This window comes from Sorex araneus, chromosome 11, assembly GCF_027595985.1.
Source record: "Sorex araneus isolate mSorAra2 chromosome 11, mSorAra2.pri, whole genome shotgun sequence".
NCBI lineage: Eukaryota > Metazoa > Chordata > Mammalia > Eulipotyphla > Soricidae > Sorex > Sorex araneus.
The window spans coordinates 36,158,730-36,186,045 of record NC_073312.1 but is presented as its reverse complement, the minus strand read 5'-3'; the positions used below and the strand labels follow the sequence as shown (position 1 = coordinate 36,186,045).

The following is a 27,316-nucleotide window of genomic DNA, read 5'->3' as shown; positions in this document are numbered from 1 at the left end:
TAAACTAAAGCTCAGGCAAGAGAGTGACCTCTTATATTCTACCTCTCTTACTTATCAAAAGTATCACACATTTGTTTGGTTTCTAACATACTTGCTTCTATTCCTTTATATTCAGGATTAAATGGCTCCAGAATGAAATACAACAACCCTCACACACTTAACTTTTATTGTGGTAGAAAAGTGCTCGGTGATGGGATTGGTGTTTGAATATTATCTGTAATGAGCCATTGTGGATTACTTTTATAAAAATAAAATAAATATAGAAAAAAATTCTTTTTACATCATATTTCTATTCTTTTTTGGGAAGTTGGTTGAAGAGGGTTGGACAATACTCGTGATTCTCAGGGATTACTACTGGGTCTGTGCTCAGGGATTACCCCTGGCAGTGTTCAGGAAACCATATGAGGTACAGGGATCAAACAAGAGCTGGCCATATACAAGGCAAATGCCTTTACCCCTGTACTATTTCTAGAGAGGTTTCCTCTTCTATAGCTGAATAAACATATAGTTTCACATAACTCTTTAATAAAATTTTTCCTCTTTATATTTCTTAACTTGATCCTAAAATGAAGCCAATGATCTGGTTAAGGAACACTTTGAATTATTTTCACCATATAAACATGTTATAATTTCAGTGGCTTGACTGGCAGAAAAAAACTGCAGCATGTCTTTGGTGCTGGGAAATGTACATTGGTGGAAGGATGGGTGTTGAAATACTGTTTGACTAAAATTCAATCACGAATGGCTTTGTAATGCTATAAAAATTTAAAAATAAAAAGAAACCCTGCAGTATGAAGCTTCTATTTAACTTTAAGTTATAGATGGCAAGATTTTTTTTTCTTTTGTCAATTTTATCCCTTGGAGGAAGTAATCTCCTAGTCATTTTACTATACATTATTGAATAATACTTTTCTGTAAGGAATGATAAAGAATTAAGGCACAGTTGGATCAAGGTGGGTTAATTCTAACACTGTATACATGGTATAACAAATGAACAAAAGTGACAAAGATCTGGCATTGAAATTGTACTCTAATTATCATTTTTTGGCAATCTTGAACCATAATCTGTAAAAGCGAAACAATAATGTGTATCTCATGAAGCTATAAGAGTACTAAATGAAATAATATGCAGAAAATGTTTACACTGTGCTGGCATACAGTAAGTGCTCAAAAATTCATTATAAAAATGTTTTTGCATTATCACCAAAGAAAGATAAAATTTGACTAATTAGACAAGATGTAGCCCCAAGTAAAGAGTAATGTAAAAAACAGAATTAAAGCCTAGGAATGCACAAGAACATGTTCTCCCATCTAAATTATCCCATCAGATGGGAGAACAAATGTTTCTATCAGTAGATATTCTGAGATGGCACTTGATTGTGTGCTGCTTATATATTATCTTTTCAAATTTTATTCTGTCCTATCTCCAAAGGGAAAATGTACAAAACTAGAATTAGAACGTTTGAACAGTCTTATGAAAGTTTTCCCATCAAGTTAATGGTCAGAACAGAATTTAATTTACCTGAACATAAGGCATAAGTTTTAGGGATGAAGAGACATAGAGCAAGTCTGATTCAATGGTATATAACTTCTTTGGCAAAATTTGACTATAGGAAAGGTGTCCCTGGGAACTATCTGGCCAGTGTGTGCTTGGAGTGTGTGTTAAAAAGAGATCAGGTTTTAACCATGTGGAAACTCCAAGGAGTGGAGAAAGATCATTTGGCTCAAGTGCTTGAGTCAAATACTGCCTCTTCAATCTGAAAATAAAACTTGTTAATGCTTTTGGCATATCAAATATGCCACAGGTAGCAAAGAATTGTTGATAGCACAGTGGTAGGGCATTTGCCTTGCACGCAGATGACCAGGGTTTGATTCCTCTGCCCCTCTTGGAGAGCCTGGCAAGCTACTGAGAGTATCTCGCTCACATGGCAGAGCCTGGCAAGCTATTCGTGGCATATCCGATATGCCAAACACAGTAACAACAAATCTCACAATGGTGCCCTCTTGAGCAAATCGATGAGCAACAGGATGACAGTGACAGTGATTGTTTATTAGCTTATACAAATTAACTTAAGGTAGGACTAGAGAGATGATACAGTGAGTAGTTCACTTGCCTTGCATGTGGCTGACCCACATTTAATCCCCTGCACCCCATATGGTCCTCTGAGCCTCAACAAGAGTATCTGAGTCAGAGCTAGAGTAAGCACTAAAAACCCCTGGGTGTGGCCCCCAAACATATATATATATATGTATATGTATGTATATATAAACTATACACATATACACAGAGAGAGGGGATTAAATATTGCATATATTACCCTAAACAATAAAATTAATAGAAAAAGTAATACATTCCAAGACGAGCATTACGTATGCCACTGGAGACTGAACTCAAAGAAATAAACAAATGGGACTACATCATATCAAGACTCTTTTATACAGCAAAAGAAAATTACCACAAGAAAAGCAATTTAATAACTGAAATAGATAATGGTTTAATATCTACGTAGGATTTACAAATATTCAAAATAAAATTACAAGTAATTTAATTAAAAAAATAGGCAAATAACTCATAGACACTTCTCCAAAGAAGATATACAAATGGCCCAGAAACATAGGTGATAAATGTTCAACATCACATATTACTTTAGAAATTAAGATAAACATGAATTAAAACCACAATTAGATATCTCTTCATGTCATGAAAGCAACATATCATTATTGGAGACAAGTATTAGCATGAACATAAAAAATAAACTCTACTATGCTTTTGGTGGAAATGCAAATTGGCTAAGCCTCTGTATTAAAAGGTACAAGATGTCTTAAAAAATAAAGACATAAGGGCCAAGAAAGTAGCTAAAAGGGATAAAATGAGGTCTTTAGAAATGCATAATTCACTACTAAAACATTTCTTAATGCATCTCTAGTGGTCCCCAAACACTGTCAGGTAGCAACACCAAACCACAAGGTCCACACCACTGGACCAAAAAGACAAGTGTTTCAGGAATAGTCCTCAATCCCCCAATCACTGCTAGGGAGACCCCTATATAAAAAAAATTCCAAATGATGTAGCAATGACAATTTTAGGTATTTATATGGAATCACTTGTATCACTTGTTTTCCCGTTGATCTTCGATTTGTTCGAGTGGGCACCAGTAGCGTCTCCATTTGTCCCTGTTGAGTGCTAGTGTAGCCCAATGATATCTGCTTGCTCCAGGAACAGGAAGAGCCTCAAACCATTCATTCAGAGTTTTGACAAAGAAGTCTGACCATCTCGTTGGTGGTTGGCCAAGCGGTCTTTTGACGTCCCGTGGAATCCAGTCAGTAACAGCTCTAGTCCAGAGTCATCTCTGAATCGCATTACATGTCCGGCCCATCTGGTTTTTGATGTCTTGGCAAATAAGACAGCGTCCCTGATTCCTGACCGTTGACAGAGGTCGGAACCCCAGATTCCTTCTCTCACTTGAGTGAGACGTGATACTCACAGCATAGCTCTTTCGATTCCTCTTTGGGATACCCGAATAGCGTTCTCATCCTGTTTGCGTAGGGCCCTGGTCTCTGAGGCATATGTTAATGCAGGAAGAACGGTGAAATTAAAAAGATGTGCCCGGAGTCGGAGGTCCTTGGTCTTCTTATATTTATATGAAATATACTAATATAATAATAAACTAATATAAAAATATACTAATATACTAATCAAAGGATATCTGTAATTTGTGTTCATAGTAGCATTATTCACAATACTCAAAACATGGAATCAACAAAAAAATGTGCACCATTGAAGTGGGATATGTTACTTTACTTAAAATTTGGTATTTGTGACTATCTTATGAACAAAATGCATCAAAATGACTCTTCATGGTTCCTGAATTGAAAAGAGCATGTTGTTGCTTTTTTGCTTTTTTGTTTCTCTGAGAATCCTCAGGTTCCTATTAATAAGTTAAACTATTCAGTGTCATTACTTGAAGAGAACCCCAAAAAGTAAGTAGAGTTAGAGAAAGGGTATTTGAGTTCCTTTTGTCCAATATTTGAGTCCATTCCCCAATATTTGAGTCTTTGAGTCCAGCTATTAAGAAAATTAGTCTTTTTTTAATTGAATCACCATGAGATGCAATTACAAAGCTTTCATGTTTGAATTTCAGTCATACAATGATCGAACACCCATACTTCCTCCAGTGCACATTTTCCACACCAATGTCCCCAGTATCCGCCCGCCCCCCTTCCCAACACTCCCCCTGCCTCTATGGCAGAAAATTTCTCCCATACTCTCTCTCTATTTTGGGGCATTATGGTTTGCAATATAGATACTGAGGGGCTATCACATTTAGTCCTTTATCTACTTTCAGCACACATCTCCCATTCTGAATGATTGCTCCAACCGTCATTGACTTAGTGATACCTTCTCTATTCCAGCTGCCTTCTCCCCCAGTTCATGAGATAGGCTTCCAAATACAAAGCAATATTCCTGGCCCTTGTTTCTACAGAATGACTGCACTCATTTATGGAATATAAAATAGCATACTATGAGACTGACACTCAAGGACAGTAAATTAGTCTTAAAGATGAACCCAGCCATAATCATTGTCTGCCTGCAACTATATAAAAATCTAAGCAATAACCATCTAATTGAGCCAAATCATACCTCAGACTCTGGAGAAGAAATAATAATAACTGGCTTTCTAACATAATAGGAGACTAACACCTAAGGATTGTAGAGATAAATGCCAGGAGGATTGCTCCAAATCTTGAAAGCCAGTCTCACATGCTGGGGGAAAAGATAGCTGGGATAGAGAAGGGACCACTAAATGAATGATGCTTGGAGGGCTTGCTCAGGATTGGAGATGCATGTTGAAAGTAGGCTATGGACCAAACATGATGGCCACTTAGTACTCGTATTGCAAACCATAACACCCGAAAAAGAGAGAGAGAGAGAAGCAGAGAGACAGACAGAGACAGAGACACAGAGTAAGAGGGAATGTGCCTACCACAGAGGCAGGGGGTGGGAAGGGGTGGGGGTGCTGGGAACATTGGTGGTGGAGAATGGGCACTGGTGGAAGGATGAGTACTCAAACATTGTATGACTAAAATGTAATCATGAAAGTTTGTAAGTCTGTAAAACAAAATAATAAAAAAAGTTTAAGAAAATATTGAGATTCAAAGAAAAAAATAACTAGCTTTCTTCTCTCATTTTATTTACCAGACAACTAGACAACAGATTAATATTTAAGATATTTCAAGTATCTTTTATTAACAAATTTAATCCTCAAAACTATTATTTTCCCCATTTTTCAAATTGGACAGAGACATTAAATGCATCATTAAGTGCAACAACTACAAAATCTAATGGTATAAAATAATGATTCTGCTGATCTGGACCTTGCTCAGATGATCTTGACTGACCTCACTCATGTCTCTGCAATTAGCTGTCGAATCACTGGGAGCTTGGGATTCTGAGTAGTCTCATTAATATTTCTGGCTGTAGGCTTGTCATCTGAGGATACTGGGGTGACTGAGTCAGATGGCCTCACATTATCTAGCAGGTTTGTCTGGTCATGTTCTTATGGTGGTAACAGTGCTCCAGCGAAAGGAACAAAAATATTCAAAGGCTCCTGAGGACTAACCTTGGACAGTACACAAAGATCTCTGCCATATTTTGTTCATTAGATCAGGTTGAACAGCCAGCCTAGAGTGAGGGGGCAAGAAAATAAATTTTTAATCCTAATTGAAAATCATGTTACAAAGGACAAGGATACAGATGGGAGATTCATGGGGCCAACTGGTAACAGGCCATATTACACAACCTTCACATTGTCACACAGGACCTGAACACAGACAGCAGTGTCCCAGACTAGATACCTTCAATATGCTATAACACCTCCAAGTATATAATGGTTATCATTAACTTAACTGAAAGCCACGTTAAAAGTTAGATTAGCTCCTATATATGGAATAAGGATCTCAAGGTTTTCATGTATTAGAGCAGATAGATTGATTCTCTTGAGCCTCTAACCAGTTGCTTGTTCTTCAGTTACTCATCAATTTCTACATGTGAATAATATTAAAGAAATTAAATCCTGATATGCTTTCTTATAAATTACTTGCTATGTAAAACTGCACAATTAAAAAATCACAGGATTTATGCTTAAAAAATAAAACTGAGGCATATCACCAAAATATCAAATACACACACTTAAAAAATAAATAGTACTTTTCCGCTGTTGCACGAGCATGATCCCGGAGGCAACTGAACTACTTTGGACATGAGCAGCTCGCAGAAATGCCTCCAGACTGTGATTGGAACCACTGCCCCATGAGGCACCAGTGGGGCAGGGTTTCTCTCTCCAGGCTTCTCCATCATATGAGCACCACAAAACGGAAGTAAAAGCTTGCAGTGATGCAATTATTGGCAGAATTTTCCCTGGACTTTATACAAAAATCCAAAATATCTCTTAATTGTCAGCAATGTGAAACGGTTCCTTTTTAGAAGGTCTGACTGTGGGGGGGGGGAAACTCCAAACAATAATAATGAGTTTTTTTTTGAAATATTGAAGGTAATCAAAATAGCAGTCATTTCTCTAGACTGTGAACTAAGCCATAGCTTCACGCTGGCCGAGGAGAGGAAATATCCTCCTTTCTCGGTTCTTTTCCCTTTTCGGGGAGAAATGCAGTGTGGCGTCCACCATATTATGAGGTCTATTAAGCAGGCACAAACTTAGAGGCGCGGGAATGGGAGAGAAAAAAAAATTTATGTACTTGGAACAGCGGGACGCTTGGGCAGTCTCGGGCCAATACCAGCGCATGCTCCGCCGAGATTCGACCCGGGTGGCCACACTTTTGTGCGGCCGAGTTGCTGCTGATCAACCAGAATCCGAGGCCAACTAGACTACTTTCGGCTGCAGAAACTGCTTGCATCCATGTCTCTAGACTGTGAACTAAGCCATAGCCCTACACCGTCCAAGGATGGGAAATACCCTTTTTTCTCATTGGGTGGTGTGGCGCCAGCCATAGTATGAGGGCTATTTATTAAGCAGGTATGAACTTGGTGGCGTGGTGTAGGATAACATAGCTTCAGGTAGTCTAGGTTTATTGGGTTACTCCCATTACAGTGCTCCTATTCCTCTTTGTTTATTTGTAGCTTCTTTCTTAGTGTTCTGTTGACTTGTAAATAATGTTTTTCTCTTCTCCTTGAGTCCTTTGCATAGTTTATTCAGAGCAAGTCCTTTTTGTATGGAAACAGGAAGACTTAACAAATGTTATGCTTTTGTAACCTGGGAGTCATTTGACTCTACATGATATTTTCCTCCAGGGCATCTGTTGTCTCGACCTAAGCCTCAGCTGCCCTTACTTCCTAGCATCCCCAAAGCAGGGTCCCGACGTGGGAGGAGAAGGACTCAGGGCAAGCGGTGAGTTGTGTGCTACCCTGGCATTGAGATGGGCCTGGCCAAAGTGCCTAATGCTTAACTATAAGTTAAGAGCTTGATCATGGACAAATGTTGTCATGAGCCAAACAGTGATAACTAGATTTGGACCCTGCTAGGGTGAGGAATGATTACTCTGGCCTGAGTGCTGTGGTCTGAGCCTGTGGCAAGGTGTTGCCAGGAGAGCTGCCTTGCAAACCTCAATGTATCTCTTGCTATGTCCATACAAAAACAACTAGTATTAAGATGTTAAGTGTTTGGTCTAAGGAAAAGGAAAAAACCTTAAGAGTCAGGAAGGGCTTTGGAATGCCCTGCCCTCAGGAAGGGCTTTCTTATGTTGATTTTGCTACCTAGCTGGGTGTAGCCTAGAGGGCAAGGTGGGAGAGAGACAAGTAGGAGGAGAGACTAGAGAAGGAGGCAGCAGTAGATCCAGAGAGAGGCCGGAGCTGGGAGTGCGGGAGATGAGAAAGATGGAAGATTGAATAAATGGTAAGTAATCAGCAACCAGCTTGGTCCTCGTTCTTCCTTCGCCGGTCTTTGGCCAACGGCCATCCCGATCCAGTCCACACACTGAGGTTCCAGAACACCGAATGTGGGCGGTGAGACAGAGCCACCCGGAGAGCCCGAGAGTGCACTCGCCCCACAGCAAGCTTAAGCTATTTACAGCGTGGAAAGGAGGAAAAAAAATTCTATGTACTTGAAACAGGAGGACTTCATATCTCTCCATTCTCAGCAATGGAAAGCTAATTATCAAATGCTTCCTTGGCAATAGGGCTGTCTTTCTTGGGGGGAAACTCCAACAATAGTGAGTTTTGTGTTGAAATATGGAATGTAATCAAGGTAAAGAGAAAATGAAGTGAAATTTATCAATTACGCAGGTGGGGATGGGGGGTGGGGGGACGGTGGTTGGGAGGTATACTGGGGTCTTTGTTGGTAGAATATGGGCACTGGTGAAGGGATGGGTGTTTGAGTATTGTATAACTGAAACATAAGCCTGAGAACTTTGTAACTTTCCACATGGTGATTCAATAAAATAAATAAATTTTTAAAAAATAGTACCTGGTTTGTTCCTTTAAATATGTGTTCTCTTTGTGTGTGAGTGTGTGTGTGTTTTCCACTCTGGAGAAGCCATGTTCCTCTCTTGAACATATATTCCTCTCTTAATCTCTCCTCAGGTAAGTAAAATTTGTCCAATGAAAGTTATTTTTCTTAATTTAAAAAATTGGTGAAAATTGTTCAATTATTTATAATTTAACATACATACCTGCAATAATAATAAATTTTAATTAGGGACAAAGAGACTTGGAGTTTGGTTGTGGAATTGTGAGTAATGGAATGGTGACTGGGAATTTTCTGAAGTTGGATGAAAAGTTATAAATGGATTTGAATTCATGCAACTCATGATCCTTCTAAGGAACTAAGGAAGCAGGCAGATAGTTTACAGGTGTGTTTTGTATCTTCTAAGAAGTTTATTTCATCTTAAAGAAGTTTTATTTTTTCCTTGTGCCTAGTGTTTTTGAAGACTAAATTATTCATTAAAAGACACTTCCTTTATGTTCACAACGTTTCCTAATATATCGATGGTTTGAGAACAAGTTTGTGTTTTCAAATCAAGAATTTAACATAATTGACTACAAAATTCTAACATAAATATAGCACTTATTACCACCCAATGAGTATAAACTCTAATGAATATAAAATAAAGACAAATCCTACTCAATAAAATTAATGTAAATGAAGAGAGAATGTGCAGTTCTCCAATAAGGAATTGGATATAAGACCAGTCAGCAAGAATTCAGTGCCTTTTCAGCACTATTCAGGGAACACAAGTGCCCTACTTTCACAATAGGTAAATCTCGATTTGGAGAGAAATATGTCAGGCCTAATTACACCAGTTATAAAGGCCATCCAACCTATTCCTTTTGTGCCAAGTCTATGTTCACTCAGGAAACTTCTGATTATTATTTACCCCCTTATGTTAGGAAGCTGCAGTCTCTTACTGACATAAACATTCTGAGCCACTTGGCAGATTTGTTTCTTAGTGTAAAGCTCTAAATTGGCACTCTACTTTTGCACATCAGCCTCTTTGCTAATTCCCAGAGATTAATCAACTACAAGTACATGGATATATTCCATTTTCTGGATATGCAAAGCCTAGGAACAGATGCTGAAATGCTGTGACCATGAGAAGTGACTGTGCCCTGCCAGGCCAGACAGCTGCCTTCACAGATGACACAACTGCCAGTTCTCCACTAGCAAGTTGCTGGTACATAACTGCTGGTACATATCAGATCTGGGCACATACACCATGGGCGGATGCAAGGTAAATTCTTTCTAAGACTTTATCTTTATGAAATTAGGAGTAATTTCAAAGTTTACTTGTAATTAGTTTCGGTAGCTGGAATCTGAACTTCAAGACATAGCATATCTACTTGGATTCTGAATTTCTGAATTTGAATAAATTTGCACCTGCAAACAATCATTGCTTTTCTCTTCAGGAGGTAAATTTTCTTAGAAATAAGATTATGACATTTAGCTGTCTACTTTATTCCCTATTCATTTTGAACCAACTCTGAACAAAGGCACATATGGTTAGTATCATCAAGGACAGATCTTGAAGAGAAATATACTCCTTTCTTATTTTGCTTCACTACAATACTATAAGACATTTAATTACATAATTTATTCTATCTAAAATATAGCACATTGAAGATAGAAGATTTATAATCTTTTCTCTTACCAATTGAGAAAATTAGATTTTTACCTATGGATGATATCATATGCTAGTATAAACAAACCAGACATTTGTAAACACTTGTAGTTTGAAGGCAAAATAATGGGGTAATTAGATAGATTTGAACCATACTCATTATGTGAAATTTTTTTTTAATTTGTAAAATTCAATACTATTAATAGCTGTCATGTTATAAAATACCTTAATATTTAAACTTTGCCAGTATTGTTTATTTATAAACATGTATTTTTTATAATTGGATGCATTCACTGTCCTTAAAAATTAACTTAATAATTTGATTTTTTTCAGCAAGCAGTTAGTAAATGCATCGATAGAATTTCAACAACCATTTTATATGCTAAAAAAAAGACACTTGTATGATCTTTGACCTTATGACCTTGAACTCTTTTTAAGGTAACATGCAAGTAAGTGAATATTTACACAATTCATTAATCTATTCCACAAATATTTACTGAGCTACTAAGAGACAGGTACTATTCTAAATAGCAGGTATAATTCTAAATATTATTCTAAATAATTATTCTAAATATGCAAAAACAAATACATGGAGTAAAATCCCTCCTTTGGTAAATTTGCATTGTAGCAAACTCAACCTATAAGAAAACAGAATAAAGGAAATTTTGGATGTTGATGAAGTGCTGTGAGGAAAGTAAAATATGATTAATTAATGCAAAGTAAATAGAGTAGTCTTTTACCTGATACTGTTAAGAATCACTTAACAGTAGTCTCTGTCTGTGTTAAGATCTGAATGCCAGGAAGTAGTTGGGAAGATCTGGAAGAATTTTTCATGCAAGGAAACAGCAATTTCAAAAGTCCTGAGGAGGGAAAATCATTATTAGAATATTAAACACAAATTAAATGTACCTGTAGAGTGGTGTAGATAATAAGGTAAGGCATTCAAGACCATGACAAATTATAGAGATTTTAGGTTAAATGGATTAGGAAGTGATGGTGATGGCATGGTTGAATACTGCAATAGTCTTACTCATGTTTTATTGATTATTTAATTGAACCAAGTGAGATACACTGCTACAAAGTTGTTCATGATTTGGTTTCAGTCATATAATGATCCAACACTCATCCTTGATCATTGTACACTAAGACAGGCTCTCTCTCTCTCTCTCTCTCTCTCTCTATCTCTATCTATCTCTCTCTCTCTCTCTCCCTCCCTCCCTCCCTCCCTCCTCCTTTCTGCACACTATGGTTTGGAATACAGGTACTGAAAAGTTCTCTTGTATATCCCTTTACCTACTCTCAGCAATCAGTTCTCATCCACAGTGGTCATTTCATTTCATTTTATATCATTGTCATAGTGGTCCCTTCTCTATCCTAACTGCACCCCCTTCACATGTGGCAACTCCTCCTAACCCTTGTGTATACTTCATGTTTTTAAAGGATTGTGGTAGAACTTTATTTAGAACATAGATATTAACAAATAAGGATAGTACAGAAGAGAGATAGCAACAGAGAAGATAATCTCAGCTATGATCTATAATTGCAATGTGATTGTTGTTAGAGCATCTATACATAAAGAATCACAAGATTACAGGTGCAAATGGGTATAATTATACTTTGAAAGTTTGGAAGTTATTAAGATAGGATAGAACACAGACTGCTTCGTGTGATATTAGAGTAGGGATTAACAAGTACGAAAGATCAGGGGATAAATATTTTAGGCTTTAGAGATGTATAGCTACCTATATTTGTTGTAGCTCTTTAACTCTGCTATTATGGTTCAAAAGCAGGCATAGACTGCATAAGTGAATGGCTGTGGCTGTATTCCAACAAAATCTTATTTAAAAAGACAAGTAGGCAGCATATTTGGCCTCTGAGATGAGGTTTGACCATCTGGGGACTGCAGCATTGTTGAGCTTCTTTCCATCCTGTGTCTAAATTCTTTTCTCTTCATTATAACTCTATGGCTTTATTTATGTTAACTCTTATGCCCCAGATTATTTTAAAATCTTAATTAAATATCATAATATCAACCATAATTCCTCCTCCTAAACAATGGGAGCAAAAACTCAATCTCAGATTCTTTTTTTAAAAAAAAATTTGTTAGTGAATCACCTTGAGGTACAGTTATAAACTTATGGTGGGCGTTTATTGTTCCATATGAATTTCAGGAGTGTTTGCCCCATTTCTTTGAAGTATTTCATGGGTATCCTTATAGGGATTGCATTGAATCTGTACAGTGTTTTTGGGAGTATTGTCATTTCGACAACGTTAATTCTTCCTATCCATGAGCAGGGAATATATTTCCATTTCCTCGTGTCCTCTTTTATTTCATTGATTAGCGTTTTGTAGGTTTTTTTGTAGAAATTCTTGACCTCCTTAGTTAGGCTGATTCAGAGGTACTTGATTTTCTGGGGGATGATTGTGAATGGGATTTTTTTATGTCACTTTCCTCTGTCTCGTTATTTGCGTATAGGAAGGCCATGGATTTTGGGGTATTGATTTTATAGCCTGCAACTTTACTGTACAAGTCTATTGTTTCTAGGAGTTTCTTGGTAGAGGTTTTAGGTTTCTCTAGGTATAGTATCATATCATCTGCAAATAGTGAGAGCTTGATTTCTTCCTTCCCTATCTGTATGCCCTTAATGTCTTTTTTTTACCTAATTGCTATTGCAAGTACTTCCAGTACTATGTTAAATAGAAGTGGTGAGAGTGGACATCCTTGTCTTGTCCCTGATCTTAGAGGGAAGGCCCTAAGTTTTTCTCCATTGAAGGTAATACTTGCCATGGGTTTGTAGTAGATAGCTTTGATTATCTTGAGGAAATTTCCTTCTAAACCCAGGTTGGTGAAAGTTTTCATCATAAATCGGTGTTGAATCTTGTCAAATGCTTTCTCTGCATCTATTGAAATAATATGGTTTTTATCTTTGCTTTTGTTGATATGATGGATTATGTTGATTGATTTCTGAATGTTAAACATCCTTGCACCCCCAGGATGAATCCCACTTGGTCATGGTGTATGATTTTTTGATGAGTTTTTGGATTCTATTTGCTAATATTTTGTTGAGGATCTTCGCATCTGTGTTCATTAGGGATATTGGCCTATAGTTTTCCTTGTTAGTGCTGTCTTTGTTTGCTTTTGGTATTAGGGAGATATGTGCCTCATAGAAGCTGTTTGGGAGAGTTCCTGTTTCTTCAATTTCCTGGCAAAGCTTGAGGAGAACTGGTAACAGGTCCTCTTTAAATGTTTGGAAGAATTCGCTAGTGAATCCATCTGGCCTGGGCTTTTGTTTTTGGGGAGACTTCGATTACAGTTTCAATTTCCTTGATATTAATGGGTTTAATCAGGTATTCCAAGTCTTTTTGGTTCAGTCTCAATCTCAAATTCTTTTAGCAGCCAAATGTTGGCCCGATGGCCTATGATAAATACATTCTATAATTTGCCCAAGATGCCACCAATTTCTGGTGAAAATCCTACTGAAGTACTCATTTCATATCAGTTGACCTGTCCTCTGGGTTGTTTTACTAGTAAAACTGATTCATTACTAAGGTATTGGAGTTGTATTTTATTAGCCATTAACTTCAGTTTCTATATATATGATACCAATTGACTAAGTTAAATTTTAAATATTTAATATTATGTATTTTTGATTGGCTCCTAACTTATATTTAGAGAAATAGGTGGCTAAAAAATTATGAGGAAAGGTCAATAGAACTTTTAAAATTATATATGGGGAACTGAAGTTAATTCAGAGCAATGTCCTTTTTGTATGGAAACAAGAAGACATGCTATGCCTTTGTAACTTGGGAGTTAATTGACTCTAAATGATATTTTCCTCCTGGACATCTGTTCTGTTCTCTCAACTTAAGTCTCAGTTGCCCTTACTTCCTAACACCTCAAAAGCAGGGTCCTGACAAGGAACTGGATGGACCTAGGGCAAGCTGTGAGCTATGTGCTACCCTGGCATCAAAATGGGCCTGGCCAAAGTGCCATAATGCTTTACTACAAGTTAAGAGCAAGGTCATGGATAAATTCTGTCATGATCCAAAAAGTAATAACTAGATTCAGACCCTGCTAGGATTAGGAAAGATTAATCTGGCCTGAGCACTGTAGTCTGAATCTGTGGCGAGATGTTGCCAGAAGAGCCACCATGCAAGCTCAATCTATCTCTCACTGTGTCCATACAAAATAACTAATATTAAGAAGTATAATTAAGATGTTAATTAAGATGTTAAGTAAGTTATTGGACTAAGGAGAAGAGGAACACCCATTGGTAATATTTCCACCCTTGAGCCTGATGGGCAGTCAGGAAGGGCTTTCTTATGTTGATTTTGCTTCTACCCCCAATTCTGGGGAGTTGGAGAGAGATGAGAGAGAATTGGAGAGAAATGAGAGAGAGAACAGGAGCGCGAAGAGACTAGCAAAGGAGACAGAGAAAGAGGAATGTAGGGGAAGAAAACAGGCACATGGAGAGAGAGAGCCCAGGATGCAAGATGGATCATGGATGGATGAGCAGGAGAGATAGAAGGAGACAGGAATGAGGGGCAGTGTGAGACTAGAATGGGGGATTCAGAGAGACTGGTGGAACAGGCATGTGGGGAGAAGGGAATAAATGGCAACTGATCAATCAACTGGCTTGGCCCTCACTTCCTTCTTCATCCATCCCATGGCATGGGCTGCCCCCGCTGGGTGAACAGCCCAAGATCACTGAACCGGGGTGGTGAGGGGGAGAGCCGCCAGGGCCTTCCCTAGCCACCCTGAAAATTATACAAAGTACTATTCTGCTGGCCCTACATGGAGATTTCCCTACTACAAAAAATAAAATGGGTGAAACCAAACATTGCAAGATGTGTAACTGATAGCATCCTGATACTTAAGCAACAGCAGCCAAAACAATTAAGTGGAATTTTATTTTATATCAATACTTGGTGGCTGGCAAGTGTTAGAGCTATAGAAGACATAGCACACTAGCTGAGTCTCTGCTTAAATTATGATGAAAAGGGGAAAAGAAATTGATTATTTCTTTCACTTCTTTTTCAATTTTACTCCACAATCATTAGCCATTCCTACCATGGGCCAACTTATCTGTAAGTTTAGACAAGATCCTCTGAACCAACGTGAGACTGAACAAAACAGAGAAAGGACAAGGAATGCTTTTGAAGGGAAAAGAGCCAGGATCCACCAGTTCTCTCTTTATTTTGCTACCACTTTAGTTTAAATATTTATTGTAAACCTGATTGTGATGGCACATACTCAAATCCTCTGTTTCCCAAACTAATTAATTCTTTAAGTTTTATTCTTCCCTCTAACTTAGAACCAGTCAAATCCATAGTCAACTTTTATGGCTGAACACAAGTCAATCTCTTTCTTGGAATTCTTTGGATTACTCCAAATATCTATAGCTGACTAATTTTTTTGAAACTCTCAGGTATTTGTTTGAATACTCCCCAGATACTTAATCAAATATTTCCTTATATTACTTCTTTCTCTTTCAATTAAAGTATGATTTCTTTTTTTTTTTGAAGTAAGTAGATTTTATTTAGAGGTTTCCGAGGGAAGGAGGAAAGGATAAGTGAGAGAGAGAATAGTGAAAATAATGTGCTCATGAGAGAACTTGGGCTTCTCCAAGGGTGTAGGAAGCCCCTACACATAACTGAGCTTTAGACACAAAGGTATGAAAGCATGAAAGTACACATCTCAAGAGGGGAGATGCGGGTGACACATGTGCTCCGGCGACACATGTGCTCAGCCACATGGGCGCACGCAGCACATGGGCTTAGGCAGCATATGCGTCTAAAGTATAGTTTCTTATGTGTAGCAACAATGTTTTCAATGTTTTTATATTTTTTATGGGACCTACCAAGTGGATATGAATTGATAAGAAAACACTCATTGAACTATTAAAACTGATAGACCCCCCATAAAATAAAAAAATTAAAATAAAAATGATAGACCTAAAAGGCAATAAGAAAATTGCATTTTCTTGATTTAAAATATCTTAATCACAAAAGTACTTCAAAAAACAAAAGAATTTTGATAAAACAGAGAAAGATTTGCAGGAATAGTGAATAGGGTACTTGAAATTCTTTCCTAGAATGACATCTGAATGGGAAAACCTCGCCCCCACACATACCCACAAATGCATGTGTAAGTATACATGTATATACACATTTACATATATAGCAATAGAGGACCATTAGGTACAAAAATAGAGCAATGGGTGCTATGAAAGGTGCTACAATTACTAATGAAAGTGTGAAATGTGCACATCATACAGATTCACCAACTTGTAGTACTTGGTTTTAAAAATGTATTTTCAAATAACCTACTAGGGGCAGTTACTAGAGAAAAATCTCTTACACCTTTTCTGATAGACTAAGATGTTTGATTAAAGGAAGCTTGCCTCAGAACTACCTATTCCAGACAGACACTGAACATCTATGATATGGGCTTTGGGAGGAAAAAGAGTTTGGAATTTATCCAAACATGCACCAGGTGTGACTATCTCAGCCAGAGGTGATGTGAGATTCCTCTGTCATTCATAGCCAATTGTGCTGAGTTTACTCTGAGGATCCAGGATCCCCTTATTCCATGATTGAATTTCACCATAAATCAGTAGCTTAGACTTTCACACTTTGTAATGTTGAATAAATATTTATGTGAAATCTGCTGGAGTAAGTAACAGGGTGATGAAACATGCACTACACAGGCAACTTCATTCCACAGGCTGTCCACTAACAAACAGCCCCTCTGAAACCATATGGAGGTCCTTGTAGATAATTAGAGAAAAAAAACAATGCTGCATATTCCTTCAAATTTATGGCATCCTTCAAACCAGTATCTATTCATTCAATACTTGGTGTGTGTGTGTGTGTGTGTGTGTGTGTGTGTGTGTGTGTGTGTGTGTGGTGGGAGGTTTGGGGGAAGGGTAGTACAAAATAATAGAGTCAGTGTAAGATCCCAGGATCTATACCAAGGAAATTTCCTCTGGAAAAAGTGTTCCTTTAAAAAAATAAATAAATAAATACATTAGTCCTCAGCAGATCTGGAAAAGTTTCGAGATCTGCAGCTCATCAATGACTCCAGATAACCCCTGGAAGAGGACAGAAGAAATTGTAGGAGGTTAATTTTATTCTGAGGCATCACTATTTCCTTTTATCTACTCACCTGTTGACTTTTAAAAGGAAAGTGAATTTCTCTAGAACTCACAACTACTGGTACCTAGGAAACAATTAGGTTTATGGTTAAGTAACCAGGTAGCACTGTAGTCCCATTGTTCAGATTTGCTCAGCAGGCAGCAGTAACATCTCCATCCTGAGACTTGTTGTTACTGTTTTTGGCATATCAAATACACCACAGGGAGCTTGCCAGGCTCTGCTGTGCAGGCAGGATACTCTTATGTTTAAGTACTTAAAGAAATTTGCATATGTACTTGGGAAAAGCCAATCTTCTCTAGAGAGGAGTATTTCCAACTAACAGACAATAGGGGCCTTCAAAACAGGAGTACTGGGTGTGAAGGCTATCTGACTGTGACATCTGCCACCCTATTGACACCAGGGTTGATTTTACCTGGTGCTGGGCAGGTGTTTCCTTCCTTCACTGTTTCATGTATGTCTCTCCTGAAACTGCACACTTGGTTGGAGAGGACAAATTTTACTGGATAGAGCCAAGCCTTTCTTTGAAATTAGCCAGTCTTCTTTGCTGGAACCACTAAACAAGCTCTTGAAACAGGAATACTTAGTCATCATGTTAAATGAAGTAAACCAGAAGAAGGACAAACACAGGATGATACCACTGATAAATGGTTAGGGTAACTGGATGAGGAAATCCAATAGGTTAAAAGGGGATGTCTAGATTACCCAAGACCCCAGAGTATAGGAAGAAAAAGGAAAGATATAGAGTGGCAGGGGCAAGGGGAGAAGAGACAGATGAAAAGCAATGGGGGTAGGGTCCAAGGGGATTCGGGAACATCCGTGGTGTTAAAGAATGATAGAGCTAAATATTCTAAACCACAGACTCAAAAACACTGAAATCACAAGACACAAATGTTAATAACCAAACTTAAAAGGTGCCTGTCAAGATGGCAGATTGAGGCTGGGGGGAGGGAAACTGTAGGTGAGGGAACCTTGGGAACACTTGTGAAGGGAAGGAGAATTGGTGAGGGAAGTTGATGCTGGTGGCTGGATCAATGATGAAACAGTTCATGTCAAAAAATCAACTATAAATAACTTTGTAACTCATGATATTTTAATAAAATAAAACTTAGAAAATTTTTAAAAAGAAGTATTTAGAAACTCATAATTTCATATGCTAATCTAAAATTGACTTGTGATACCTAGAATACCTGAGTTCCATGACAGTGATAAATAACCTGACTGCCTCTGGTGACGTGACTTATTGAATGATTCAAACCTGACACAACTAGTTTGAAAAGGGAATATTAATGGGAATGGTTTTCCTTTTCTAGGTGGGTCATATTACTCTTGAGATCCATTATAATCTTCAGATTCAGATATAAGGACATTATCTTATTAGTAAGACTCATCTCAACATTCTCTTCTATGCCCCCCAATTTTACAATGCTGTTAGGAGACTGCAGACCTTTTTTCACATCAAGCATATATTATTATTTTTATCTCCCAAGAATGAGGGGAAAAAAGAACAGGGTTATGAGAGAAAATAAGCACAAGAGCCAGCTTTGGAAAAAAATAATATTCTGTAGACTTAAAGATCTCTTAGGAATTTAGTTGCACAGTTGCTTTGAGAATCCTGGAAAGATGCCTAAAATATGTGTCATAGGACATGAAGAACTTAGAGTGCAAAGTTAAGCTCTCCATCTTTCTCACTTGCCCGTATGGTCACAACTGTTAGCACAACTGAAGACATGTTTTTATAGATTTTCTCAGAGGTATAGCACATTGATAACATGGGCACTTATTGAGGGAAATAGTCAGCAGTCAATTAATGCTTTTGGCATTGGCAAACTGACCCCATTACTTACCTGGATCTTATAATTGTCAGCCTAATGTCAACGGTTCATGATCTAATGGTTCACTTTAGACAGGAGAGGAACTAAATTACCTTTCAAATGAGTTGATAAGGTTGAAATATGTAAAGAGAAGCTTTTTCTCCTTAGAAATTTCTGTCATACTTTTATAATAATATAGCAGGCTTTTAGAAAAGGAAGATTAATAATAACTCCAAAAATAAAATCAAGTTCCTCAGTAAAAATGAAACAAATGGGGGAATTGATTTGAACCCTACTTCTTTACATTGTCAGTATAGGCATAGGATAGAAATAGCCTCCTACTTGGAACCTAAAAGATATTTTGTAAAATCAACCAATCAAACCAGTAAACAATTCAAAATTAATGTACACTTGTGAGCTTCCCTTTATTTAACCTTGTTCTTGTAAGATAATGGGTCAAAACAAAAATCTATTACTATACCTGTCATGTCCTTTAGCTAATTTAATTTACTTTATCTGAAAGAGAACATCAGTTATTATTTTATTTCACATTGAAAGGCTTTTTGTCTATAGTATTAAATTGCTTGATTTTTATGTCGTAGATAGCCTTTGTCAACTTTTATATTTATAAAAATATTGCAATTCTTCTTATTGAGTATTAAAAACCTCAGATTGCCACTGTATGAAATTTATTCCTCCACTTGCAAGAAAATCAAGAGTCAACTGATAACTGTTAAATTATTAAATAAAAAATTATAGCAGTTTTACCATTTTACTAAACCTGCTTCTACCCTTTGCTTTTATCTAAAAATATGTTTTTACTCCATTATCCAAAATGAATACAGACATTCAAAATTGCCTTTGGGTTCATCATTTCTCATTAACAAAATTAATCTGACAATTTTAAATAGAAACATAAATTATAAAATATGTACTATAGTATTATCAAAACAATTACAGAATTGAGGTATCTATAATATTGTATGTATATTTTATAGATATTTTGATTCTGCATTTTACATTGAAAATTTTGACTTAGCCATTGTAATGATTTCAATTAATTATAAAATATTTTTTATTTTCAACTTTATGTATTACTCATTAACATAAATATAGAAGTTACATCTATATACAGAGATGGTACTTAATATTGTTAATGATTTTTTTGTTTAACACATTGATGCTCATTGCCTACCACAACTGGCTCACTCTTGAATATTATTTAACACAAATACCAGCACTGGCATCAAACTGCTAAGAAAATAGGTCAGCTTACATTATGTTTGATTTTTTTAATTGTAAAAAAAAATATTACCTGGGCCACAGAGATTTACAGCAGGTAAGTCACTTGCTTTGTATGCAGCTCACTGGTGTCAATCCCTGGCACCACATAGGATTTCCTGAACACTGCCAGGAGAGATTCTTGAATGCAGAGCCAGGAGTAAGGCCTCCTCCATAAAAGAAAAAATTAAAAAACAAACAAAAAACCCCAAATTATAAAATTACTATGTCTTATGATAGTCATTGTGCTAGATGTAAGTTATATATAGGTAAAAATGGCATCAAAATTTTATACAATATGCTTTGAAATCTATAAAAACATGATGCATATATAGTATGATAATACTATATATTATATAGAATAAAATTATTTCATATATGTCATATACCATTTTATAAATTATGTAAGGACTAGAACGATAGCATAGCGGATAAGGTGTTTGCCTTGCATGCAGCCAACCCGGATTAGATTCCTCTGTCCTTCTCAAGAGCCCAGTAAGCTACTGAGAGTATCCCGCCTGCATGGCAGAGGCTGGCAAGCTACCCGTGGCATATTCGATATGCCAAAAACAGTAACAACAAGTCTCACAATGGAGGCATTACTGGTGCTCACTCAAACAAATAGATGAACAACGGGATGACAGTGCTACATGAAATTATAATTTCCTTAATCAGAGATTTATTTTCAAAGGTGCTTGGTGGGGAAATATTCATATTTACAAATTCAGTTTATCTCACAACTTACAAGTTTAAGCGACTTACTATTGTTTAGTTAAATTTCTTTTGGAATCAAAATTCATCTTCTTATGAACATTGTGTTATATTTAAGTATCCCAAATTCTCTCCCTCTCTGAGAGGAATATGAAAGAATGGTAGATTTTGAATGTCATTTAAAGGACAGAGGCAGCTATGGGTGTACAGATCTTTGTGAAGCCCTGTATTTCTTATTGACCTCCAGTTGAGACGTACTTGTTCATAGTCACAGAGTGAAATCTCATATCTGATGTACTAGACTGGTGAATTGTTTTCTACTTCTCTTGACCTAGGTAACTTCCTGAGAGTGCAGCCATCTCCTTGCTGACCAGTAATCAGGCCTGGTGTACCTGGCCCAATGTCCTCACTCTGCTTAATTGTACCTGTTCCTGAGTACAGTTCTTTAAGCAAAGCCATCAGCTATTTGAATTCACCTTTGAAGCACTGTCTCTTTGAGTTCTGGTCTCCTTTCCGCACCTCTTACTAAAAGGTCAATCCAATACCACTTTACCCATCCACACCCCCATTTAATTGGACCTACTATTTCTAAAGCTGTCTTCTCTCTAGACCAGGTGTTTCATTCTACCCACAATATATCTGAATTTGATACAATTTATCCTCTCTCAAATGGAATTAAAAAGAGGGGAGACTCAGGGGCATGGTGTCACCAGCAGGTCAACCTGTACCTGTGGGTGCCTTGAGACTTCCATATAACCTCCAAATTAATGCTGTGCTTTTGGCCAGAACCCAACAATTTGGGGCCAAGTTTACCAAGAAATTATTATTATTTTTTTAAAATTCTTTTATTGAGTCACCATGTGGAAAGTTACAAAGTTTTCAGGTTTAAGTCTCAGTTATACAATGCTCAAACACCCATCCCTTCACCAGTGCACATATTCCACCACCAAGAGTCACAGTATAGCTCCACCCCACACCCCCACACCCCTAGCCCCCCATGCCCCTAGCACCTCCCTTAGCACCCCTGCCTGTGTAACTAATAAATTTCACTTTACTTTCACTTTGATTGCATTCAATATTTCAACAAAACTCACTATTATTGTTTGGAGAGTCTCTCCCCTAAAGTCGGACCTGCTGAAAAGGAAGCATTAGATAATTTGTTTTCCATTGCTGAGAATGAAGAGGTATGAGGTCGAGTGACCACACTTAGCGGCCTCATGGTTTTGGGTTTCTGTATTTTAGTATTTTAGTAACTAAGTCCAGACAGATATCTGCCAGAAGTTGCATCATTGCCAACTTGTACTTCTCAGTTACATTATATTCCACATATGAGTGCAATATTTCTATGACTGTCTTGTTCTTTCTGACTCATTTCACTCAACATGATACTTTCCATGTTGATCCATTTATATGCAAATTTCATGGCTTCATGTTTTCTGACAGCTACATAGTATTCCATTGTGTAGATGTACCAGAGTTTCTTCAACCAGTCATCTGTTTTGGGGCACTCTGTTTTTTTCCAGATTCTGGCTATTGTAAACAGTGCTGCAATGAACATAGAAATACAGATGCCATCTCTACTATACCTTTTTGCCTCTCCGGGATATATTCCCAGGAGTGGTATTGCTGGGTCAAATGGAAGCTCAATTTCTAATTTTTTGAGAATCGTCCATATTGTTTTCCAAAAGGGCTGAACCAGTCAGCATTCCCATCAGCAGTGAAGAAGAGTCCCTTTCTCCCCACATCTACGCCAGCACCGGTTATTTTTGTTTTTTGGGATGTGGGCCAGTCTCTGTGGTGTGAGATGATATCTCATGGTTGTTTTGATCTGCATCTCCCTGATGATTAGTGATGTTGAACATTTTCTCATGTGCCTCTGAGCCATTCGGATTTCTTCTTGGGAAAGTTTCTGTTCATTTCATCACCCCATTTTTTGATCAGGTTGGCAGTTTTCTTCTTGTGGAGTTCAACTAGTGCATTGTATATCCTTGTTATCAACCCTTTATCGGATGGATACTGCGTAAATATCCTTTCCCATTCTGTAGATTGTCTTTGTAGTTTGGTCACTGTTTCTCTTGAGGTGCAGAAGCTTCTTAGTTTGAGATAGTCCCATTTATTTATCTCTGTTTTCACTTGCTTTGCCAGTGGCATGTCAGCTTTGAAGATACCTTTGGCTTCAATGTTGTGGAGGGTTTTGCCGACCTTGTCTTCAATGTACTTAAGGGATTCTGGTCTGATGTTGAGGTCAATGGAACAGAGTTGAACACTCTGACACATCCCCCCAAATATATGACTATCTAATCTTTGATAAGGGAGCAAGAAATGTGAAGTGGAGCAAGGAAAACATGTTTAACAAATTGTGCTGGCAAAACTGGACAGCTACATGCAAAAAAATGGGCTTAGACCTCCACCTATCACCATGTACAAAATTCAGATCAAAATGGATTTACCAAGAAATTAAATGGCCAAAAGTTAGATATGTGGGAGCCACACCCACAAACCACCTCCGGCTCAGTTATATAAGCTCATTTATTGGCCTTATTTCAGAGACCCATAAATCTCGAAAGAGATCGAAAGATGCAGTTAGGGCCAGTAGTGCAGAGCTAAGTGGGAACCTGTAACTGAGATCTCCAAGCCCGCTTGGATTGGGACTTGGCCTCCTCCCCGCAGGTCCCTGGTTTTCCAGAATCTTGGCGGTCACACCCACAAACTGCCCTTGTGCCATGAAATCTCATCAACGGCCAAGACCCAGAGACTATAAACTAAAGCTCCTGGAAGAGAACGATACAGAATTCCTGGACATCATATTTTATCCATAATAAGCAACACAAAACAAATTGTCTCACATTGCCTTTTCGACAGGTTTGAGTGGTGGTGAGACTGGTGTCAAAATATCAAATGTAACCCAAGAAGAGAGAGAATACTGGGGAAATTGTCTGCCACACGGACAGGGGAAGGGTTGGAATAAGTTGGGGCAGGGGCTGGGGGGGGGAAATACTGGGGATTTTGGGTTGGAAAATGTGCACTGGCGAAGGGATGGGTGTTTGATAATTGTATGGCCAAACCTCAAACATGAAAGCTTTGTAACTGTATCTCACAGTGAATCAAGAAAAAGGGGTAGGGGGATTAAAGGGGAGACTTTATATAAGGCGCCTATAGAACCAAATCTCCTATAGAATCTCATCAACGGCCAAGATCCAGAGATTATAAAACAAAGTTCCCGGAAGAGAGCAATGCAGAATCTCTCACGGCAGAGCCTGGCAAGCTACCCAATATGCTAAAAACAGCAACAATAATGGGCCTCATTTCCCTGACCCTGAACACAACAGGGATGAATGAGATGTTACTTGTGCCCAATCAAGCAAATTGATGAGCAATGGGACAACAGTGATATGACCGTGGTATACAGTGATAGAACCAAAAATTTTTCTCTCCCCTATTTTCTGGCAGGTTAGTAATTCCTCATGCTGCACTATACATGTTGGTTGGTTTACCAGTTGTCAACGGCTGTCAGAAGGGAAAAGAGGCACAGTGGGATGACTGGTCCCTAATTTGCTATATATAAATATATATTTATATATATAAAACTCTCTATGATTTATTGCCTACTGTCTGAACTCCATCAAATGTGGTGTGGTAATTATGGAAAATGGGTAGGAAGTGTCTTATGGGTAGGAAGTGTCCGGAAAGTGGCCTGGAGCGTGGCAGCAATTGGGTAGTGGAGGTCGGCTGCCAGAGCTGGGTTCCTTGGGGTGGGGAGTGTTCTCATCCACTCCCCTCTGGGGCACCCTGAGTGAAAACAGCCTGATATAGAGCTTTAAAATAGTGGAAGTCAATGGGGCTGGATCAATAGAACAACAGGTAGGGCATCTGTCTTGCACACGGCCGACCGGGGTTTGATTCTCAGCATCCCAAATGGCCCCCTGAGCACTGTCAGGAGTAATTCCTGAGTGCAGAGCCAGGAGTAACCCCTGTAAATCACCAGGTATGACCCAAAATAATAATAATAATGATAATAATAATAATATGAAATAATGTAGTGGAAGTCAAGACATCAAAAATATTCATATCCAACTACATCTATTAAGAAACTAGGGGCAGGGATAAACGCGGTGTGCCGTCCACCATACTATGAGGCGCGGAAAGGGGGATGGGGGGGAAGGAAAAGGAAAAAGAAAAAAAAGAGTTATGCATTTGGAGCAGTGGGGCTACATATCTCTTCATTCTAAGCAATGGAAAACTAATTATCAAATGCTTCCTTGGTAGTAGGGCTGTCCTTCTTGGGGGGAAACTCCAACAACAATAGTGAGTTTTGTGTTGAAATATGGAATGTAATCAAGGTAAAGAAAAAATGAAGTGAAATTCATCAGTTATGCAGTTGGGGGTCGGGGGGCGGGGGCGGGAGGTATACTGGGGTTTTTGGTGGTGGAATATGGGCACTGATGAAGGGGTGGGTGTTTGAATGTTGTATAACTGAGACATAAGCCTGCGTACTTTGTAACTTTCCACATGGTGATTCAATAATAAATAAATAAATTAATTAATTAATTAAAATTTTTTTAAAAGTGGATAGAAAAAAACCTAGAGGCTGGAGCAATAGCACAGTGGGTAGGGCGTTTGCCTTGCACATGGCTAACCCGGGTTCAATTCCCAGCACCCCGTATGGTTCCCTGAGTACTGACAGGAATCATTTCTGAGTGAGCCTAGGCATTAGATGAAAAGGTTCAAGGCTTCACAGATGCTGTAAATCCAAGTTTTACATCAGCATTTCCTAACTCTATTGTCTGAAGTTTCATCCAGAGGCAACTCTGAATCAAAAATTAGAATGCAAACAATTATGAAGGAAGTGTGCCTGGGAATACGGAACAGGGAACTAGCAAGCTCAGATAAGGACACAATTTTAGAGGATGATTTTTACTTATATTTTTCTCTATGGAACAAAACTATGATTTGTGATCCCTCTTCATCTACTCTACTTCCAGTTTAGTCCCTTCTCTGCAAACAAACCCGCTTAGGAAGAAGCTTTTTGAGGGAAGTGGAGCACACGAAGCAAAGCTCAGGCCTGGTGGGGCTCGAGGAACATTATGGGGTGCTGCGAATCGAACCCAGGCAGCCATGTGCAAAGAAGGTGCTTTCGCTGCTGTACTACTATCTTCTGGAGAAGGATTTAGTAGAAAGCAAGTCAGAGCAAGCATAAAATGGATGCACAGAGTAGGTGAATATATATCATCAGAGTTCATTGAAAATTCCAAAATTGTACTTTGTGCTGATCTCTTTCATGTCATGCAACTTTAGAATATTATGCCATAAAATCAAGGAAGCCAACACACATTAGAAAAAACAAATACATGGGAAAAAATACTCCAGAAAGCATATTTGAATATTGCACAGTTAGGAAATTTCTTTAGTTCCATATGTAAAACTTATCTCTATGTGAGATCTCCAGATAAAACATGATGCACTATTTTTTGAGCTTTCTAAAAACTAAAAGAAAATATTTTTTATTGTATTTTTTGCTTCCCAGTTTTAGTTTCACATTTTAAGACCCTTTAATTGGCTGAGGACTGAAGCAATAGCAGAGTGGGTAGGGCATTTGCCTTGCACATGGCTGACCCGGGTTCAATTACTCCATCTCTCTTGGAGAGCCCGGCAAGATACATGAGAGATTCCCATCCCCACGGCAGAGCCTAGCAAGCTACCTGTAGCATATTCAATATGCCAAAAACAGTCTCACCTTGTGGACATTACTGGTGGCCGCTCAAGCAAATTATTGAACAAAGGACGACAGTGCTACAGTCCTACAGTGCTCTCCAAAGTTCCTGCACTTTGACAAGGACAAACAAATTATAGAGTTAATCAAACCTAAAATATCACCACCTTAGTGTAGAAAGTGTTTATTCTCTGTGGCAGTCGTGGAATTTTTGCCACAGTCTGTCATAGATGCTTTTAATCACCCAATATTAATTTTACAGAGGTGCTCAGTAGATGAATAGAGCCCAAGGTTCAGAGAGAGCTAGAACATATCTAGCTGCATTACTGCTCTGCATAGAAATGTAGTGTAGAATTGTAATCACATTTGGAGCCAATTATCATAATCTTTGCCAATATAGAGGGGAGAAATAGACTGGATGATTTATTTAAATAATCATTAAAGCGAATGAAATATAACCTCTCATTTACCACTAATCAAATATGAGAGTTTCATATTTCAGTGACTTCAGAAATAC

General features: G+C 37.9%; 1 long non-coding RNA gene across 7 annotated transcripts in view; it reads right to left on the bottom strand.

The window, feature by feature from the left end:
• The window catches only part of LOC129399433 (uncharacterized), a 417,723-nt gene that overhangs the window by 134,634 nt on the left and 255,773 nt on the right, over window positions 1-27,316 (bottom strand). For 4 of the 7 annotated variants that reach the window (XR_008627080.1, XR_008627082.1, XR_008627081.1 and 1 more), the window contains exons 5-6: window positions 20,413-20,548; window positions 10,869-10,988 (exon numbers count right to left, since the gene is read on the bottom strand). This is a non-coding gene — a long non-coding RNA (uncharacterized LOC129399433). Of the gene's footprint in view, window positions 1-5,376; window positions 5,684-10,868; window positions 10,989-20,412; window positions 20,549-27,316 lie in introns of those variants that run through there. The other 3 variants (XR_008627079.1, XR_008627085.1, XR_008627084.1) reach the window with 2 other exon arrangements.